The 22,151-nt window shown below is 42.9% G+C and overlaps 1 long non-coding RNA gene across 1 annotated transcript in view; it reads right to left on the bottom strand.

Annotated features, from left to right (window-relative positions):
- Window positions 1-21,858, bottom strand: part of LOC141996034 (uncharacterized) — a 53,747-nt gene extending 31,889 nt beyond the window's left edge. The window contains exon 1 of the long non-coding RNA XR_012641469.1: window positions 21,804-21,858. This is a non-coding gene — a long non-coding RNA (uncharacterized LOC141996034). The remainder of the gene's footprint in view (window positions 1-21,803) is intronic.
- Between the last annotated feature and the right edge of the window lie 293 nt (window positions 21,859-22,151).

Raw genomic sequence — 22,151 nt, 5'->3', positions numbered from 1 at the left:
GTAGGAAGTGAGAAGAAATTCATGTTGCTATAGTTCAGATTTCTGAGTACAGTACATCAAAAATATGTGTCTTGACTCTGCCACATGAATAATTATCTATTACACAAGGGTTGGCTTAGCTTGGGGTGGTGGTGGTTTGTTTGCTTGCTTTGGGGTGTACTGATCCAGGGGTACAGAAACCCAGGCTGTGGGGTCATAGGTGACTAATGACACCACTGGAGAACCAGATGAAGCAGCACTCAATAATTACTAGAGGGTTAGGCATGACAGGAAGTTCCGCCTAAAAGAGGCCAGAGCAACAGAACCCTGCAGCCAACTGATTGGTCCACATCAACTATTTAAACCAAGAAGTTAGCCCAGGGAGCTGTCTGAGCAGGAATGTAGACTCTGGCTTGCCGCTGCTACACAATTTATCTTTTGTCTTGTCTTATGCCTGACTCCCTGCCTTCAACCCTGGCTTGTCTTGACCTTGATACCTGTCTCCTGAGTGGACTTGGTAACTAGTCCTGACTCTTGCCTTTGAGCTTAGCCATCTATGCCCTGAACATTAGGTGGGGGGGTGTTATCTTGTTCTTAATTTGCAGAAGTGCTCAAGTCACAAAGCTCAGTTCCAGACCAGGCTTCTGAATACTGAAAGGATGAGGAAAGGGGAAATGAAAAGGGTTTAATTTAAATGAAGAGAAGAAGCATTCCGAACATCTGATAGTTCTGGGAGATGTTCAGATGTGGGGTTTTGGTTCCAGTGAACACCAGCATTCCTTACAAAATTCAACTGCTGTCTTCCATTGTGCCATCAATTTACAATGTAAGCCTACTCCCTCTGTCTGCCCACAGAGATTCCTTAGCCTTCCTATTTGATGCCATTGGAGCTTCATAACCTACAATGTTTTATAAGAGTCTATGGTAACCCCCCAAAGAGCACTAACAAGTAGCTTTTCTAGGCTTCTTTTTCTGTTCTCTAGAGTGATTTGTGCTACTCTGTAACTCCACAGCAGTGCTTGTGATCCTGGAGTTCTGCAAACTCCCTTCAGAGGTAGGCCAGTTTCCTAAGTCTTATTTCAGTAGATGGGCTGCTGGATTTCTGAGGACACTTAGATACCATCAAAGTGGATTCAGCCTGACACTTCTACAGCAGATTTCATTTTCCTATTAGAAGTGGTATATCTAAAGAAACAACTCCCTATTTCTCACTTATCAGTTTCCAGATTAAATTTTTACTTGGCAACACAATGATGATGTTAGACTGTAACAAGTTTTGGGCTCAATTTGAGCAAACATTTGTGTGAAAACTGGCTATTTTTTCCATTTGCTCATAGTGACTCAGGGAACAAAGCCGGAGAGGGTTGGCAAGATCTGAATACAATGCTGGTTAATGGGCTATGTTAGGAGTAGCAAGGAAGTTTTTTTCCTCTTTGTTTCTGTGACAGCTTCATAATATATGCACAGTAGGGCAATTAATCTTTTTTTAATATTCAGCAGTAGAATAAAATTCTTTTAACACTTGTAGGCCTTTCAAACTTCAATTTCAGTTGTTTTGCACTCTAAAATGGTTTCTGTGATGTGGCATCCCAATGATGCCACATGACTATCTGATGCCACCTTATTATTAATTCATAGAGCCATAACTGTACACAGTACTTGACAAAACAAGTCAAATACAAGGAGTTTGCAGTCTAACTCTGACATATACACTACATCATTCAAATCCAGGAGGCATGGGAATGTTGTTGGTAATATCAGGGCAATAAGGCTTTGCAAACTTCATACGGAGATCTGAGCTTCCCTGGTGTTCAGGTATTGGGATTTTATTTTGGCCCAACTCTAGTCTTAAGAGAAGCAGAGAGACTCCGGGAGCATTAGAACTATGAAGGTGGTCCTGTTAAATGTAAGATGGTGGTGGTTAAAACTTTCAAAAATGCTTAAGTGATGTAATGAACCTAGAGTTGGTGGCCTTTTGTCTCAGTAGCAGAACTCTTGAGACAAAATTTTCAAGAGACCACTGATTGTTTTTTAACATGCCACAATACTTAGGTGCTCAATTTAAGATGCGTAGGGCTTGATTTACAGAGGTGGTGAGCATCTAGAGCTTCAGCTGAAGTCAGTTGGAATTTGAGGTGCTCAGCAACTCTAAAAATTGGGCCCAATATGTCTCAAATTGTCCACCCAAAATCAGTAGCCTCTTTTGGAAATATAAGTTTTAGGGGACAGGTGTTTAGAATCCAGTTATAAGCACTCTATAAATATTTAGGTAAAATAGAGCCCAATGATTTTAGAAACAAAATTTTAAAAAATATCTTCTGAACCTTAAGTTCCGAGTTCAGATTCATTGCTACTGTGAACGTAAATGGAATTACAACTGCTTATGCCATAAATGACTTTGGCCCCTAATCTCCATGCAACCATAGTTTCCTTTCTTGGCATGCTCAGCTGAACTTCATCTTTCTAAGGCAGATAAATATGGTACTTTGTAGATGGTAAACCAATGTTCTGTTTGTTCTTGGGACAGTGAAGATCCCATGACACTTCTCAGAAAAGTGAGGGCTTGCTCTGGTGTGCTTCCCTTATGGAAAAGTCCTATAGAATTTAATAGGGATGGAACCAATAAGGTTCTATAACATTTAATAAGATTCTATATCTAAAAGCCAATATAACTGAACATAGTCGTGTCTCTGCTGCACAAGTATATAAGAATTTAAGAAAAAATAATGGAAAGGATATCATTCTCTGTTCAAATTCTATGCACTTTTTGAACCAGATTATAGAATTCTATAGCAGGGATAAAATTCCCTGTTAATTATATAGAATGGCTCTTTTAATACCATTTTCTATTAAACGTTATAGGACTGTCTCACAAAATTTGGACAATACTTTCCCATCACCCACTGATAGGCAACATGCTGCTAGATTGTTACCCTTTACCCCAGATGTGTACAGATTCAGTAAATCTCTCTGTGTATCATGGTGGAGTATTCTGAGAGCCTTCAGGCTGAAATAGGCTATATAAATGTAAGATTATCATCTGGTTCTTTGCTGTATTATTCATTGATTTTAAATTGTCATTTTTCAGTTATCAAAGCTGTTGGTTTGCGATAGGCAGCAACATATAGTACCTAACCTGATATAACATGCCTCAAATAGCCAGGGAAAATCAGTTCAAGTGAATCCTTGCTGCTGTCAATTTTGATAGCAAAACTCATGTATGACCTAAAAGTGCTGGTCACAATCAGCAGCCTGAACTGCCAATGGGCATGTGGTCTGTGAAATGCAGCTAGTGACTTTCCACTGGTTTCTTAGGGAAGAGGTACCGAGCTCCATCGTAAGGGCTGCTATTCCAGTTTTCAGAGTAACAGCCGTGTTAGTCTGTATTCGCAAAAAGAAAAGGAGTACTTGTGGCACCTTAGAGACTAACCAATTTATTTGAGCATAAGTTTTTGTGAGCTACAGCTCACTTCCACCATGATTTCAGCAATTTCCATCCCACCATCAACCTCAGCCTGGTCCAGTCCACACAAGAGATCCACTTCCTGGACACTACAGTGCTAAGAAACGATGGTCACATAAACACCACCCTATACCGGAAACCTACTGACCGCTATTCCTACCTACATGCCTCCTGCTTTCACCCTGACCACACCACACGATCCATTGTCTACAGCCAAGCTCTGCGATACAACCGCATTTGCTCCAACCCCTCAGACAGAGACAAACACCTACAAGATCTCTATCAAGCATTCTTACAACTACAATACCCACCTGTGGGAGTGAAGAAACAGATTGATAGAGCCAGAAGAGTTCCCAGAAGTCACCTACTACAGGACAGGCCCAACAAAGAAAATAACAGAACGCCACTAGCCGTCACCTTCAGCCCCCAACTAAAACCCCTCCAACGCATTATCAAGGATCTACAACCTATCCTGAAGGACGACCCAACACTCTCACAAATCTTGGGAGACAGGCCAGTCCTTGCTTACAGACAGCCCCCCAACCTGAAGCGAATACTCACCAGCAACCACATACCACACAACAGAACCACTAACCCAGGAACCTATCCTTGCAACAAAGCCCGTTGCCAACTGTGCCCATATATCTATTCAGGGGACACCATCACAGGGCCTAATAACGTCAGCCACACTATCAGAGGCTCGTTCACCTGCACATCTACCAATGTGATATATGCCATCATGTGCCAGCAATGCCCCTCTGCCATGTACATTGGTCAGACTGGACAGTCTCTATGTAAAAGAATAAATGGACACAAATCAGATGTCAAGAATTATAACATTCATAAACCAGTCGGAGAACACTTCAATCTCTCTGGTCACTCGATTTCTGATCTCAAAGTGACTATCCTTCAACAAAAAAACTTCAAAAACAGACTCCAACGAGAGACTGCTGAATTGGAATTCATTTGCAAATTGGATACAATTAACTTAGGCTTGAATAGAGACTGGGAATGGTTGATCCATTATAAAAAGTAACCTATTTCCCCTTGTTTATTCTCCCCCCCCCCCCCCACTGTTCCTCAGACGTTCTTGTTAAACCCTGGATTTGTGCTGGAAATGGCCCACCTTGATTATCATACACATTGTAAGGAGAGTGATCACTTTAGATAAGCTATTACCAGCAGGAGAGTGGGGTGGGGGGAGAGAAAACCTTTTGTAGTGATAAACACCCATTTTTTCTTGTTCTGTGTGTATAAATCATCTTCTGTATTTTCCACAGTATGCATCTAATGAAGTGAGCTGTAGCTCACGAAAGCTTATGCTCAAATAAATCGGTTAGTCTCTAAGGTGCTACAAGTACTCCTTTTCTTTTATTCCACAGTGTGTCCCAGTAAGACTAATCTCATAACTGATTTCTCAAAAGTATGGTAACTGAAAAAGAGAGATGGAGTAGAGCCTCAAAAGTAGAAAGGGAAGGATGGTCCAGTGGTCAGGGTACTAGCCTGGGACTTCAGAGACCCACATTCAATTCCCTACTTCACCACAGACTCCCTGTGTGATGCTGGGTGGCTCACTTGGTCTCTCATTTCCCCATCCATAAAATGGAGGTAATAGCAGTTCCCTACCTTACAGGGATGTAGTGAGGATAAATATATTAGAGATTGTGAGGTACTCAAACAATGGTAACGAGAGCCATAGTAATATGGCTGGGGGAAAGTCAACAGGTGCGGAGGAGCACGTGGTTTGGACAGAAACATCCCTTGGCGAGGATCTACTAATGGAGAGTCTCTATGTCCTAGTAAGGAGGAGAGTATGGAAGATAATAAAATACAGGTAGGATCTGATGAGAAACAGTCAAATGAAAAAAGTCTCATTCAATTACATCATGTAATGGGAGACAGCTAAAAAGTGACAAGTTTTTAAAGTGCTTACATATTAGTGCTAGACGTCTAAATAATAAGATGGGTGAACTAGAGTGCCTCGTATTAAATGAGGATATTGATATAATAGGCATCACAGAAACTTGGTGGAATGAGATAATCAATGGGACGAGTAATACCAGGGTACAAAATATATTGGAAGGACAGAACAGGTTATGCTGCTGTGGGAGTGGCACTATATGTGAAAGAAAGTGTAGAATCAAATGAAATAAAAATCTTAAATGAACCAAACTGTACCATAGAATCTCTATGCATAGTAATTCCATGCTCGAGTAATAAGAATATAGCAGTAGGGATATATTACCGACCACTTGATCAGGATGGTGATAGTGACTGAAATGCTCAGGGAGATTAGAGAGGCTATTAAAATAAAAAACTCTATAATAATGGGGGTTAAATCCTATGCTCCACTTAGGACTAAATCAAGAATTGCCTCTCCTCTTGTGAGTTCCAGGACTAGCTGCTCCAAGAAGCAGTCATTTAAGGTGTCAAGAAACTATCTCTGCATCCCGTCTTGAGGTGGTATGTACCTCGTCAATATGGGGATTGTTGAAATCCCCCATTATTATTTAAACAAGGGGGATCCAGTGGATATAGTGTATTTAGATTTTCAGAAAGCCTTTGACAAGGTCCCTCACCAAAGGCTTTTAAGAAAAGTAAGCAGGCATGGGATAAGAGGGAAGGTTCTCTCATGGACTGGTAACTAGTTAAAAGATAGGAAACAAAGGGTAGGAATAAATATTTTTTCACCCAATGAACAGTCAACCTGTGGAATTCCTTGCCAGAGGATGTTGTGAAGTCCAAGACTATAACAGGGTTCAAAAAAGAACTAGATAAATTAATGGAGGATAGGTCCATCAATGGCTATTAGCCAGGATGGGCAGGGATGGTGTCCCTAGTCTCTGTTTGCCAGAAGCTGGGAATGGGCGACAGGGGATGGATCACTTGATGATTACCTGTTCTGTTCATTCCCTCTGGGGAACCTGGCATTGGCCACTGTCAGAAGACAGGATATCTGGCTGGTGAACCTTTGGTCTGACCCAGTATGAGCGTTCTTATGTTCTAATATGGAAGAAGATAGCTGGGACTGAAAGAAAACTCTTGGCTCTGAACAGCCCCAACTTTGAGGAGATATTTGAAATTCAAAGTTTGCTTTTTTTAGTATCTGGGTCCCAATTTTGCATCCTGGGCCATCTATGTTAAAAGTAAAACAAGAACAGAGCAGAACAATAGAAATATATGCAGATAATAGAAAATGTAATAACACAAGGACTCAAAAAAACAAATTCAGATTATATGAAAAAGTACTGAAATCTATTGCATGTTAAGAAATGTGGACTTTGTTGGAACTATTCAAAAATGTACTAGCAGTATAAATACATTTGCTTTTATATGCACAGCTGTCTTGGCTATTCTGTGTAATTAGGGCATAGTGCTGTTTTGGCTAATAATTTAAACTGTTTTGGCTAATGTTAGAATACATTGTAGAGAGACAGTAAGGTGCAAAGGCAAAATCTTTCCTGGTTGCAATTTAATTTTCTGTGGTGATGACAAATCAGTGCCTCTTAACATCTGGCTTCGCTCATGAAATGTGTGTGGGAGGGATGGGGGAGTTAAAGAGAACAAGGCAGTAGGTATATTCTCAACTTTACTGCTTTTTATTTAATATCTTGAATTATTAAAAAGACAGGTGCTGTTTGGTATATAGCTTCCATTGTTCTATGAACCATCAAATAGCAAAAAGAGCAATGTGTTGACAGATACCTTAGCCATGCATTACAATTACCAGGGTAGGACTGTGAAGACAGAATGAGTGAATTGCATGATATTTGTAGCCAGAGTGTGGAGAAAACTACAGATACATGACAGCAATATAAACTGTCATTAATTATTTTAGAATGAATTCCTTTTAAAAGAATAGGTGTCCCAGATCACAATTTAAGGGGAAACTCCTCATTCTAAGACAGTGCATGTAAGGAGACTGAGTGTCTCAAGCGAGGGTTAGTGGGTTATGAAGCCTTTAGCCTCCAGGTCACTGGTCTGAATCTGTCCCAGAACACGATAATAGCTGCAGCTGGGCCTGAGCCAGAAAACTCTGATCCAGAGGTTTATGTTTCAAAAGCTAGCAAGACTAGGTAATCCCTTAAAACTCTAACCTTAAAACCATCTTGCTCTTCTGTATTATTTATAGGACCAAAAAGAGTTGTCCCCCAGGGTGGTACTACACAGTGTTAGCTGCCCATACGTAGTCGGTTTCTGCTACAAAATGGAAGTTCTAATCCATACAGAAGGTTACAATCATAAATGCTAATCATAAAACAAAAAGGAATCCATAAATTGTCATAGTCCCAACCTGTCAGTTATTGTAGTGAATAAATGTTTTGCCAGTAATTGGCTAACCTGCATGGCATTTTTACCTCACAGTAGTTTTTATATTTTGAATAACGTTTTATTACATTTTGAGTATAAGCAGATAATAGAATTAACTACACTGTGTAACACTGAAGCAGCACACAGTTACTGATATGACTCCATTAAAATAGTGAAACGATGAGGAGAGGGGAAATGAAAAGGGTTTAATTTAAATGAAGAGAAGGAATGTGGAAAGAGTGACAGCAAGACTACAATTGCCAGCCTAATGTATCACTCTGTTTGCATTTCTAATGTACCTATCATTCTGGTATGTAGGTGCTATGTATACTACACACAAAAAATGGCATCTGATTCTGTCTGCAAAAGGACCTAAAAATAACTTTCTGGCTCTTCCTTATTGTAATCACCACTTAGATTCTTCTCTTCCTCCGGAGGACATGTCTAGGACATTTTGCTTTACAGCTGATCAGCAATATCTGACACTGTGTCTATCATGTAAATTGATGTAGAAGGACTTTCCTCATCTTCATATAGTGATTTGACCTTATTGGAATCCAAGCTAGCTTAATCACAAGTTCCCTGGGAAGGATGTTTGCAAATCCAAGTTGTTAGATAGAAATGGTGCATGATCCATAACTAGTGCCATGCAAAGCACAAAATCAAGTGTTTATAAAGAAATATTTGAATTCAAATGTAAAGGTCTTAAGCTACATCTTGTGATTAACATAGAAATAAGGTAAGCAAGGTGTGTGTGTACATACCATCTTAAATGAGTTACGGGTGCCTTAATTTACATTTATCCTGTTCCATACCTGCCACTGTTTTGTAAACACTAATAAGTACACTCTCCTATTGCAGTGCCTGTAAAACTCTGGTTTCAAAGGCGGGGTGATGGGTGGGGCAGAGGGTTGGGTTGGCAAGCCATACAGAAGATTGCCATTATTTGCTCTGCACAGTGCGCCACACGTCTGTATATTTTACTTGACTGAACGGTAACTGCAGGGTTGCAATTTATGTTGCCCCATATATTTCCAGTGTAGAGTATCCAATATTACTTTGTGTCACTTTCAAGATAATTTTTGCCGAACTCAGGCATGAAATCTTTTTGTCTAATTTTTCATATGTCATTACTCTGTTTAATAGCTATATTGCAGGGGTGGCCAACCTGAGCCTGAGAAGGAGCCAGAATTTACCAATATACATTGCCAAAGAGCCTCAGTAATATGTCAGCAGCCCCCCCATCAGCTCTCCCCTTCCAGCCCCCAGTGCCCCCCGCCCGCCGGCAGCCCCACCAATCAGTGCCTCCCAATGCCTCCCGCAATCAGCTGTTTCCCATGCGCTGGAGGCTCTGGCGGGGAGGAGCGAGGGTATGGCAGGCTCGGGGGAAGGGACAGGGGCCTTGGGGAAAGGGGTGGAGTGGGGGCAGGGCCTGGGGCAGAGCATGGGGTTGAGCAGTGCGCCCCCCTGGCACATTGGAAAGTTGGCATCTGTAGTTCCAGCCCCGGAGTCAGCGCCTATGCAAGGAGCCGCATATTAACCTCTGAAGAGCCACATGCGGCTCCAGAGCCACAGGTTGGCCACCCCTGCTATACTGGGTCAAATCCTGTCCCTTGTATGGAAGGAATGGGATTAAAATGACCTATTCAGCATACATATCGCTGATGTATGATCCCAGCCAGGTAATGTGCAATTTTAAAGAGAAGGGACACAGCCATGCAAATACAGCCAAAAGAAGATGTACACACTGTTATCTGAAGTATTGACTCTTATGATTGTAGCAGGTTAAATCCTGTTCCTCCTGAACCAAGTCTGAGGAAGAGCTTTGCAAAGGCTGTGTGACTGGTTGGGGGTGGAGAAAAGAATCGTCTCCCTTCCCCACCCATCCACCAGAGCCCCAGATGTAAGAAGCAGAGCACATGCATAGACTGGCCACAGGTACCACTATAGTGCATGGGCTGTAAGACTGTTCCCTATCCCTTGTCATGGTCTATTGGTTCCAGGCAGTTTGCCACTGCCATTCCCTCAACTCATTCTCAAATATTGCACTGCTGCAGAGACAGCATGGAGGTTGCTGTAACCTGACAGGTATCTTTTCTGCTTCCTCTTCCCCTCCCCCAGGGAAGATGTGGCATTTCTGCTGCGTTTTCAGCTTTCCACAGTCATGCAGGGGTGTTATAAGGATTAGCTCAGAGGGAAAGTAACGGCAGTTATGGTACTCTACAGAGGCATGTGTATTTGTGCATGATGTGCACGTACCACAAGCATAGTGACTTACTAGGATTAAATTCTAATCAGTAGGAAGAAATAGTAAAATTGATCATAGTAATGAGAAGATGTGTAGAGTAGGGAAGGAAGTGATACACTCAGTACATATTATAAAAGAATCCTATTGTGTATATGTTATACTAAATAAGTACTACTGCAAGAAAATTGAATACTGTAGATTCACATTTACAGGTAAGCCTCTAATGCACCATTCTATTTTTCCTAGTATTAGGCATGAAGTATTCAAAAATAATTTGGTCATAAATCAGAATTACAGATGGAGAGAAGACTCTCTGGCCCAAATGCAAGTCCAGTACCATGTAATGCAGCATTGGTAAAGATTATGATAAAGCCATTTTCATGGCTGGGTTCAAAACTGTGCACTGTCATAGTTCTGTCTTCAGCAGTAGTCAACCTGACAATGAAATAAGATGAGAAAGAATAGACGCCCATTTCTTTCAAACTTGGAAGGCCTCTCCCTAGAAGGGACAGCTTGCAACATATGCATGAAATAAAGAGAATCACAGGGGCTAAACTCCGAAAATGTAGGTGCTCACTACTTAAGAGTTAAGCAAGTATAGAAAGTAAGTTCAAGTAGAGGGCCTAGAGAAACTACCAGGGAGAATAATTAAAAATCGGAGGAATGCTAATGTGCTGAATTAAGATGATGAAAACTATGAAGACTAGAATAAAAATAAGTCAATAAGGGAGTAGAAAAGGCAATGTAACCTTGAGCTTACAAGTGTGTTTTCCTGTCCTCGAGACTGCCTTACACTGCATAAAAAGTGATTTTAGTCACTAGAAGGCAGGCAGTGTAAAGGACACAGAATAAATGGAAAAAGTGGAAATTATGGACACGTTTTGAGTGGAAAAGTGTTCATCAGACAATGGCCTTTTTTCAAAATCAAATTTTTTGTGAAACTATTTTGTTTTTCTACATTTTTGTCTGCTAGCATATTGGTTTGGTTTTTTCTTTGCACAATTTTATTGGCCAGTTTAGCTATGTGGTGGGATTATTTTTAACAAAATTGAAGATTTGTTTTAAAAAATATGATATTAAAATTAGGAAGGAAAAATATTCAAGACATCCATGGAAGGTTTCGGAAAGTGAAAAATTGGTCAGCTTAAAGAAAAGACAATGAAAATGCTCTCAAAATTCCCACATTCTAAAAAAATATTTTTGGACCAGTTCTAGTTATTAGACCCTGGACAGGGGGACTGACTCATTTCTTGTCAGCTGGGTTTTGAAACAGGTCCAGTCAATAACTGCTGCTTGGTTAAAGAAATCAAGGAATATAAGAGTACAGAGAGAAACTGAGGGTCAAAGGATGAGTGTAGGTAATTTTAAAAAATTGCAAGCATGCTTATGATTGCAGGATTGGACCTAAGGGCCAGATCCGGTGAGGTGTTGGGTTCTTCCTTTAAAGTGGGGGCACTCAGCATCACACTGACTTTAATGGCATCTGAGTGCGCTAAGCCCCTTGTAGGATCAGGCCCTATGCCTGGATACTAAGAAGTCAGCAACAGAAGAATATTCACACGGATGAAGATGTATTGCACAATGGGATTTCATGATAGATAACAGGAGAAATTTCTTGTCATAATCCAAAATGGATGACCAGCTGAAATCATGCAGGGGGTGTCCATACATTACGTAAGTTATTTCTGGTATTCTTCAGGACTCACCCACTTCCTTGTAAGACTGAAATAAACATGCAATATGAAGGACCTCCCCCCCCCCCCACCAGTCTGTTACATAATGTATGGAGACTCCTTCAGGAGCACGATTTTGTTGAAGCTCAGTTGTCTTTAATAAGCCCCCCAGGATCATACTGATCAGCTCCTATCATGCCACCAACAGACAGCAATATAACCAGAATAACTACAACAGAGTGTGCCTTAATAGGCTATTGGCACAGATCTCTGCTGTATAGAGTGCCTTCAGCCATCACATGACACTTCATACCCTGGGGTGTCCCACTGCTGTTAGAGTAAGTCTTCAGAATTTCACATTTTGCTGTGGAAAACCCTCTTTTAAATAACAATTTGGTATTGGTTTTGCTCCCTAATTAAAAGAAAGCAAGAAATTGGCTCCCTCTCAGAGGAATGGGGTGGGGGGCACAAGACATCTTGGGTAGCAGCATGAGTAGGTCAGTGGAAGCAAGCTCCACAGAGTTACTGTTTCCCGTCACATGTATGCAGGTGGGTGTGGGTGGGGCTGGGGGGTGGAGCGTTGGCTCCGCTCACCCCCCTACCTACTGGGCAGTTCAGATGCACTGGCACACTATGACACGTATGCTGCATCAGGTGTAGGCCGGTGCATGGTAAATCCGGCTGAGGTAGACTGTGACAAGGTACAGTTTACTGCCTGGGCTGTAAACAGTGAGGTGTCCCATACACTGGGGGCTTGTGGCAAGGCACAACCTAGCTCTGTATGAAAAAACGTTTGAAACAAAAGAAGGATGAACAGTGAATAAATTACTCCCGGTACAAATGTTAGGTCCGGTGATCATTTGTGCTGAAATTAGTGAAAATTTTGGGCTTCATGAATGTTTTCAGATACCTGGGAGGCGTTAAAATACTGAAAAAAGGCTAAGAATGTTACCCCTCAAATGACAGTTAACTGAACTCACTCTAAATGTGTGAAAATATGCATGAATCACGTTTATTCTCCCAATTCCTAGTAAACATAAACCACATTTTGTCTCAAGCAAATCTAGCACCTGTTTGATATCTGGTATGTCCCATCTCGAGGCCTTGTTTTACACTGGAAGAGAGATAGAATCAATGATGTAATAGTCTTTATATCTAACTTCTCTTGTTTGTCTGCTCAGTATAAAAGGACCTCTTCTTGCCTGGACCCAACAAATAGGTGAAAGGATCAAAGGTAATTTGGCAGTATTTCTCTGCTCATTCTAACTACCCCCCACCTCCATTAGTTAAAGGATTTCTATTTTAGGTTTTCTGGTTACTTAGAAGGGGAGGTTTTACTGGAGACAAGACTTTTTTTAAGGTTCATGTTCGGTAGTGTGGCGTCATAAACCACATAGGGGCCTTCTGTATCATTTCCAGGGAAAGAAATAGTAGTTGACACTGCTTTAGAAATTAGGATTAACCTGACAGTGTCTTAGCTGCCAACCAGTCAAGTAGGCAGTAAAATGATGAAATGTGAGGAGACAGCCTTATCTTAGCAGAGTATATCTCAGTGTCATATAGGCTACTCAAATGGAATCTATTAAAATGACTGATTAATTTCTTAATTCAATAAGAGATGGGGGTTTTGCTATAAAACCTACCATCCTGAATATTACATAATCTTGGCCTGCTGATGTCATTACATTGACTAGCTTTGTTTGGAGTAAAGTAACACCTTTAAATAGTAGCAAGGGTGATTTGACCTTGCTAAATGTTATGCTGAATGGTTTCATTCATTCAGTGAAATTATAGAAACCTGATCAATGTGCACTCTCTTTAGAGAGGATTAAAAATTAACATAGGTAGATTTGATGGATGTTAATCATGAACAATCCAAACAAAATAACATTTGTTTAGTCATCAGAAGTCTGTGTTGCTTGTGCTTCTAGCCCTAGTGTATTTATTCCAAACTAGAAGTTAAATTTGGTGTATTACTTTAATGGAGCTCATTTTCTACCTAGTTTGAGTTTGCCACATACTGGGCTCTCAATCATTACTTTTAATAATTATTCCATTTTCTATTGCTTTCCATGTGTGGTTTTAAATCAGTATTACCATGCTTGATCCTGTATCAACAAGTTGACATGTTAATAACAAATTTATCACTTCTGGTTAAATTGCAGTAAAGATTTTTAACTTCTGAATCATTAATTCTTTTTATAATGCTTCAATTGTTCCAACTACAATTTTGTTGCTTAAATGTAGCTCATGCTAATATCTGAATTCTTAGGCTTTCATCCTGCAAAGAGAGCTATGCAGGTGGACCAAGTGGAGCCCCATTGAAAGTCTGCACATGCGGTTCTCTTTGCAGGATTGGGGCCTTATATGGAAAGGGTCAGGTTTTTGCATTTCACGATGAATCTAATTTGGGTTTTGTTTTCTTTTCCAATGGATACGTTGGTAATATACTTTTGTGAAGGTATTTTTAACAGAGTAAGATTTCTTACCTCTGCTTGTATGTTGGCCCATGCCTCTAATATTTGACTACCCTGGAGCAAAGTTGCAGAGCATGAGTATAGATGCTGCATTAGTGTCTGCAGGCATTTGAACCACTGTTGTGTCTGGCATGCTTCAGGATGGACAAAATAATGGTTCAAACATCTATATCCAGTCTATATTAATGCCCCAAAAGTTGGCTGCACCAGTAATGGCAATGGTGGGAAAATTTAGGAAAAAAGGGTAATGTGGACATGTGACAGGGATCATGGATACACAGTAGAGGGACTGGCTCCTCGATGAAAATACCTTGATCCATTTAAACTCCAGAGCACTAATGGCTCAAATTCCTCAGCTGACCACTGAAGAGGTATCTACACTGGAAATTTTGGGAAAATTTTCTACTTTTGCACTAGTACTCATGCAGCTCGAACCATGAGAGCTGTCATGTAGACTGGCCTCAAGGGTTTTTACCACCAAATCATCTAAGTCTGTCTGCTCTGACACAGGTATATCTACACTGCAATTGGAGCTGTGATTGTAGCACATGTAGGCCTATCATAGAATCATAGAATATCAGAGTTGGAAGGGACCTCTGGAGGTCATCTAGTCAAACCCCCTGCCCAGAGCAGGACCAATCCCCAACTAAATCATCCCAGCCAGGGCTTTGTCAAGCCTGACCTTAAAAACTTCTAAGGAAAGGGATTCCACCACCTCCCTAGGTAACGCATTCCAGTGTTTCACCACCCTCCTAGTGAAAAATATCCAACCTAAATCTCCCCCACTGCCACTTGAGACCATTACTCCTTGTCCTGTCATCTGCTATCACTGAGACTAGTCTAGATCCATCCTCTTTGGATCCACCTTCCAGGTAGTTAAAAGCAGCTATCAAATCCCCCCTCATTCTTCTCTTCCGTAGACAATCCCAGTTCCCTCAGCCTCTCCTCATAAGTCATGTGTTCCAGACCCCTAATCATTTTTGTTGCCCTTCGCTGGACTCTCTCCAATTTCTCCACATCCTTCTTGTAGTGTGGGGCCCAAAACTGGACACAGTACTCCAGATGAGGCCTCACCAGTGTCGAATAGAGGGGAACGATCACATCCCTCGATCTGCTGGCAATGCCCCTACTTATACATCCCAAAATGCCATTGGCCTTCTTGGCAACAAGGGCACACTGCTGACTCATATCCAGCTTCTCGTCCATTGTCACCCCTAGGTCCTTCTCTGCAGAACTCCTGCCTAGCCATTCGGTCCCTAGTCTGTAGCGGTGCATTGGATTCTTCCGTCCTAAGTGCAGGACTCTGCACTTGTCCTTGTTGAACCTCATCAGATTTCTTTTGGCCCAATCCTCCAATTTGTCTAGGTCCCTCTGTATCCTATCCCTACCCTCCAGCGTATCTACCACTTCTCCCAGTTTAGTGTCATCCGCAAACTTGCTGAGGGTGCAATCCACACCATCCTCCAGCTCATTAATGAAGATATTGAACAAAACCAGCCCCAGGACCGACCCTTGGGGCACTCCGCTAGATACCGGCTGCCAACTAGACATGGAGCCATTGATCACTACCCGTTGAGCCCGACAATCTAGCCAACTTTCTACCCACCTTGTAGTGCATCCATCCAGCCCATACGTCTTTAACTTGCTGACAAGAATACTGTGGGAGACCGTGTCTAACGCTTTGCTAAAGTCAAGGAATAACACGTCCACTGCTTTCCCTTCATCCACAGAACCAGTTATTTCATCATAGAAGGTAATTAGATTAGTCAGGCATGACTTTCCCTTGGTGAATCCATGCTGACTGTTCCTAATCACTTTCCTCTCGTCTAAGTGCTTCAGAATTGATTCCTTGAGGACATGCTCCATGATTTTTCCGGGGACTGAGGTGAGGCTGACTGGCCTGTAGTTCCCAGGATCCTCCTTCTTCCCTTTTTTAAAGATTGGTACTACATTAGCCTTTTTCCAGTCTTCCGGGACTTCCCCTGATCGCCATGAGTTTTCAAAGATAATGGCCAATGTCTCTGCAATCACATCCGCCAATTCCTTTAGCACTCTCGGATGCAACTCATCCGGCCCCATGGATTCGTGCACGTCCAGCTTTTCTAAATAGTCCCGAACCACTTCTTTCTTCACAGAGTGCTGGCCACCTCCTCCCCATACTGTGCTGCCCAGTGCAGTAGTCTGGGAGCTGACCTTGTTTGTGAAGACAGAGGCAAAAAAAGAATTGAGTACACTAGCTTTTTCCACATCCTCTGTCACTAGGCTGCCTCCCTCATTCAGAAGGGGGCCCACACTTTCCTTGGCTTTCTTCTTGTTGCCAACATACCTGAAGAAACCCTTCTTGTTACTCTTAACATCTCTCGCTAGCTGCAACTCCAGGTGTGATTTGGCCTTCCTGATTTCACTCCTACATGCCCGAGCAAAATTTTTTATACTCATCCCTGGTCATTTGTCCAATCTTCCACTTCTTGTTAGCCTCTTTTTTGTGTTTAAGATCAGCAAGGATTTCACTGTTAAGCCAAGCTGGTCGCCTGCCATATTTACTATTCTTTCTACACATCGGGATGGTTTGTCCCTGTAACCACAATAAGGATTTTTTAAAATACAGCCAGCTCTCCTGGACTCCTTTCCCCCTCATGTTATTCTCCCAGGGGACCCTGCCCATCAGTTCCCGGAGGGAGTCAAAGTCTGCTTTTCTGAAGTCCAGGGTCCGTATTCTGCTGCTTTCCTTTCTTCCTTGTGTCAGGATCCTGAACTCAACCATCTCATGGTCACTGCCTCCCAGGTTCCCATCCACTTTTGCTTCCCCTACTAATTCTTCCCGGTTTGTGAGCAGCAGGTCAAGAAGAGCTCCGCTTCTAGTTGGTTCCTCCAGCACTTGCACCAGGAAATTGTCCCCTACAGTTTCCAAAAACTTCCTGGATTGTCTGTGCACCGCTGTATTGCTCTCCCAGCAGATATCAGGATGATTGAAGTCGCCCATGAGAACCAGGGCATGCGATCTAGTAGCTTCTGCGAATTGCCGGAAGAAAGCCTCGTCCACCTTATCCCCCTGGTCCGGTGGTCTATAGCAGACTCCCACCACGACATCACCCTTGTTGCTCACGCTTCTAAACTTAATCCAGAGACTCTCAGGTTTTTCTGCAGTTTCATACTTGAGCTCTGAGCAGTCATACTGCTCCCTTACATACAGTGCAACTCCCCTACCTTTTCTGGCCTCCCTGTCCTTCCTGAACAGTTTATACCTATCCATGACAGTACTCCAGTCATGTGAGTTATCCCACCAAGTCTCTGTTATTCCAATCACATCATAATTCCCTGACTTTGCCAGGACCTCCAGTTCTCCCTGCTTGTTTCCCACGCTTTGTGTATTTGTATATAGGCACTTGAGATAACCCGCTGATCGCCCCTCATTCTCAGTATGAGGCAGGAGCCCTCCCCTCTCACACGCTCCTGCTCGTGCTTCCTCCCGGTATCCCGCTTCCCCACTTACCTCAGGGCTTCGGTGTCCTTCCCCCGGTGAACCGAGTTTAAAGCCCTCCTCACGAGGTTAGCCAGCCTGCTCGCGAAGATGCTCTTCCCTCTCTTCGTTAGGTGGAGCCCGTCTCCGCCGAGCACTCCTCCTTCTTGGAACACCATCCCATGGTCAAAGAATCCAAAGCCTTCTCTCCGACACCACCTGCGTAGCCATTCGTTGACTTCCACGATTCGACAATCCCTACCTATCATGCTGGCTTTAATCAAGCTAGTTTGCTAAAACAGCAGCGAAGCCATGACAGCACAGGCAGTGGCATGGGCTAGATGCCTGAGGACAAGCCCCCCCAGCTCTCCCCAGGTCCCTGGGTACATACTTGGGCAACTAGTCCATGCCCCCATCTGTAAAAAAAAAAATGTCTGAGTCTGTCTACACCAATGTGCCACCAGTGCTAGAGCAACAGTGGGAAACTTCTTGAAAATTGCTAATATAGACAAAGCTGGGCGGAGAGACTGTTGCTAAGATGGAAGGACTCAAACCATTAAGGGCTTTGTAGCTTGAAACCAACTTTTTGAACTTACTTCAGAAATCAGGTGAAAGGTCTTGCTAACTACAGTGCACAGGTATCATGTACTTCCTGTGTAAACCTCTGAATAAGCAGTTGCAGTCTGCCGTAGCTGAAAGGTACCCACGTGGACAGGAACAACCATGGATGGGATATTGAGGAGGAGGTGTTAGGAGCTCAGATCTCATTCACTTCCAGTGGAAGCTGGGTCCCTAACTCCCCTGAGGTTCTTTTATAATCCCATTTTATGCTACATGAAGATCCATCTCCTAAGGGGGAGAACAACCAGATCTGTTGGGAGATTCACCCCTTCCTTCAAGGAGGTATCCTTTCCCAGAGACACCATCTTCAACTGAGTACAAGAAGGGGAATACAAGACCCCATGAGTCGCTTTTCTGGGATTCCCCCCTCTCGCACAGAGACTTGCTGGGGGCCCTCTGTCTTCCATACAAAAACAAAGAAAAGGTCACAACATAGGACCCATTTTTCCATGAGGACTTGGGGTATGAAAGAGGATAGGGTCCTTGGTTAGGAGTGGTCTCTTCCCTTCTCTCCCACCCCTTCACTTACGTCTGACAGTGGGGTATGTGGGCAATGAACTTTCCTCTTCTCTCGTAAATGACAAGGGGCTCCTCAGCAGACCCCTGCTTCTCTTCCCTGCTCTTTCCCACCTACACCTTCCCTCGGAACACAGTCTGAAATGGGCCTGCTTAGTATTTGTCTGTAGCGTACTCACACCACACTGTCTTAAACAGAACCACACTTCTTAAGCATTTCCTAAAACCATTGTTGCTAGCTTAGTGTAGAAAGGGCTTTGGTGTAGAAAGGGCCTTAGTGCAGCCTTCTCTCCTTCTGTGACGAGGTGTTCACCGTACACAGGACTGAAAGGGGTTAAGGTGGCCAGGTGGGCCCATTAACTCCACTGATTTCACCTGGAGGAAAAGCCAAGGAGCAAGGATTGATTGCAAGCAGGCTTATCTGGGAAGAAAGAGGTGGGGCCTATAAAGCCAGGAAGCTGGCAACAGATTGGAGAAGCAGTCATTCCTTGGGAAGAGGGAGGAGGGTTTGGAGCTGGTACCCCCCAGAGAAGGGCGGCGGCGGCGGCAGTGGCTGCGGCTGCTAGCAAGCAAGCAAGCAAGCAAGCAAGCAGTGAGGACAGAGAGAAGAAAGCCAGGAACTGCTGGGTTGAGGGTCCCTGGAGTGGAACCCATAGTAGAGGGCAGGCCTGGGTTCTCCTATCAGCCACTGAAGGAGTGGCACCTGAGGCAGTGAATGGGAAGCCTGCCTAGGATTGCCAAAGAAAAGACTTTGATATACCCCAGAAAGGGAGAATGCTGAGTGACCTGGCCGGAGGGCCAAGACGCAAAGAGGACACTGCGCTTCCTGGAGCGAAGGAGGGGCTGCAGACCACAGAGAGAGGTAGAGTGACAGTGTGCAATTGCAGGAAGGGGTGATGACTTGATGAGCTAATCTCCAGAGCAGCCAGGAGGAGGCACCAGACTAGTGGTAAGTAGAGCACCCCATCACACCTTCATTCAACGTACCAACATTCTCTTCCTCTTTCCTTTCCTGGTTCCAAAGTACAAACTCTCCACTTTCTCAGCAATTTTTAGCTCGAAGGACTGTTGGTTCCTTTTCTATCACACACATCGTGCTTCTGGAAACAGGGAAGGATAGTTTTCAGACCCTATCTAGGGGATTGGTGTCATACAGAGATTGATACAAAGTAATAGATATATCTTCTTCTAGCTCAAACAAACTGTCCCTTATCATTCACCCTTGGACTGGACCCTGGAAAGTGCTGCCTGGTTGGGAGACCTTGCAAAGATGTTAAGAGTACTGCCTCAGAGCTGTCTCCTGGTTACTGACTGCCAAATATTGTCCTTGTTGCTCAGCTGCCTGTGTAAAATCCCAAGGTAAATAAGCCCCCAGATCTGCAAGGCTCTGCATAAGTTCAGCATGAGTAGCTGGCTCAGCTTCTATCGGAGAAGACTGCTAACCAGTGGCTCTTGGTCGCAAGAGAGTAGAAGAGATTTTTCCCTCCCTAACCCCTTGATTGACCCCATGGAATCTCCAATGACCATTTCTTCTAAAGGCTCATTCTTCTTAAACCTTGTTTAATTCAGCATCAAAGTTCACATCCAGCTGTGCTAGCTCTGGCTTTTTTTCCTCTTCAGATCCAAGTGTGTTACTAACTGCATTTTTCAACTTTTTCAAGTTCTTGGTTCTTTTGAAGTGTTTGTTTGCTTCTATATTGCCACAGGCAGTTCCCTAACCTGCTTTGTGCTGTTACCTAGGACTGAGGGATCCTTTATCCTAAATCCTCAAGGGAGTATTGCATTTCTTTCTTTATCCTTTTTGGAGACAACTCTGTCCTTTGACTTTTTTTAACACTCCTTAATTTACTCTTAACATTCCACATGATTCCATGGGCATTTCTTAATTCACTCTTCTATTGGTGCATCTATGGTGGCTTGAATTGTTTTTGGTTTTGGTTATCCCTTCAGCATTTCAACTTCCTGTTTTTTTCTAGTGCTTTTTACGTTTCTATATTCACTTATAGAAGACAGATAACCTCTTTATGTCCTAGTTTATCCATCTATAAAATGGATATAAAAGACTTCAGTGACTTGTTGTAAATCCACTAACAAACCTGAAAAAAAGAGCTCAGGATTTTCCCACCTGGAATCCTGATTTTTCCACTCTAATCTTAAGACACATACAGTAAAATTCTGGAAGTCTGAGTTCTGTTCCACGTAAATGTGTCTCTGGAGACTGGTGTTTTTATATGTCTGCACACACAGAGACAAGCTGAACAAGTTTTCCAGAGTCCTACAGGCTGCCTTGAATCAGTATCCCCAATCGAAGGAACAGAGTAGGTTGAGCTCTCCCTCACTGTCAGTCCTGGTTTACCAAAATATGCAAGCAACATAAATATATATTATTTCTGGTTCTTGTAATATTAGGTTATGATCCCACAGCTAATCACTCTCAGTATCCAAAGATAGTCAAGTATTTGAATAATACATCCAAGTTTCAAAGAATATTTGAAACACTGATATACTTCTGCACATGGTTCTGAAAGCACCATTCCTACTGCATGCTTCATGCAGTACCACAGTACCTCTTTCAGGCTACTTGGGCCACATGCAGTTGTTGTGAAGATTAATCACTCCATGGTGACTGGAAAAGCTGGACTATCTGCTTTGAGGAGTGGGAGAGGCAGAGGAGCCAGGACATTCTAGGAGGTTCATGTCAGAGTTTCCGAGCAATACTCCTCACCGCTGAAGAGGTTTCTTGGCTTATAGGGTACTGTGTAAAATACACATGCCACGTGTCATAATACCACACTAACAGGCCACCTCCCCTGCTGATGTTTTCTTATCTTACCAGAAATAGCTCTTTCAGGCCTGACTTTTAAAAGAACATTGATAACTAACTGGACAGAGCCAACCCCACCACAATGACAACTAGTGCTGTCATTTGCCAGGGACCAGATGGGTACAGATACTGAACTAGTCTCTGCTCCAAATTGCTTGTCCCAGATTAAAGATGAGACCTATATTGAGAGGCATTGAGGGGAAACTTGCACTGCTGCTATCCATGCTGTACCTGGTATGTGGGCTTCAGTCTCCAGATCTGACAGCTGAGCATGGAGCACCTTCTGCAGGCACTAAATGCAGAGAGAGGGAGAGTTAAATTAAGCTACATCCACAAAGACTCCAGGAATATATTTGACTGGAAAGATTTTTGCACACAAGCTACTGCCATCTTGTGGAGAATAGTCATCATGGCCAGTAATTCCTTCATTTGTGAGAAATGACCATATACATTTGATTCCTGCAAAGTACCCTGTGTTTGTCTTGCAGGTTTTGCCATTACCAAGAATGGTTTCTGAGTGTGCTGTAGCATATCTTCAGTGAGAAGGAGAATGGGGGACAGTGTGACATTCAAGATAAT

Source organism: Natator depressus, chromosome 11 (genome assembly GCF_965152275.1).
Source record: "Natator depressus isolate rNatDep1 chromosome 11, rNatDep2.hap1, whole genome shotgun sequence".
Classification (NCBI taxonomy): domain Eukaryota; kingdom Metazoa; phylum Chordata; order Testudines; family Cheloniidae; genus Natator; species Natator depressus.
The sequence above is the reverse complement of the archived record's forward strand: the minus strand, read 5'-3'. Positions and strand labels throughout refer to the sequence as shown.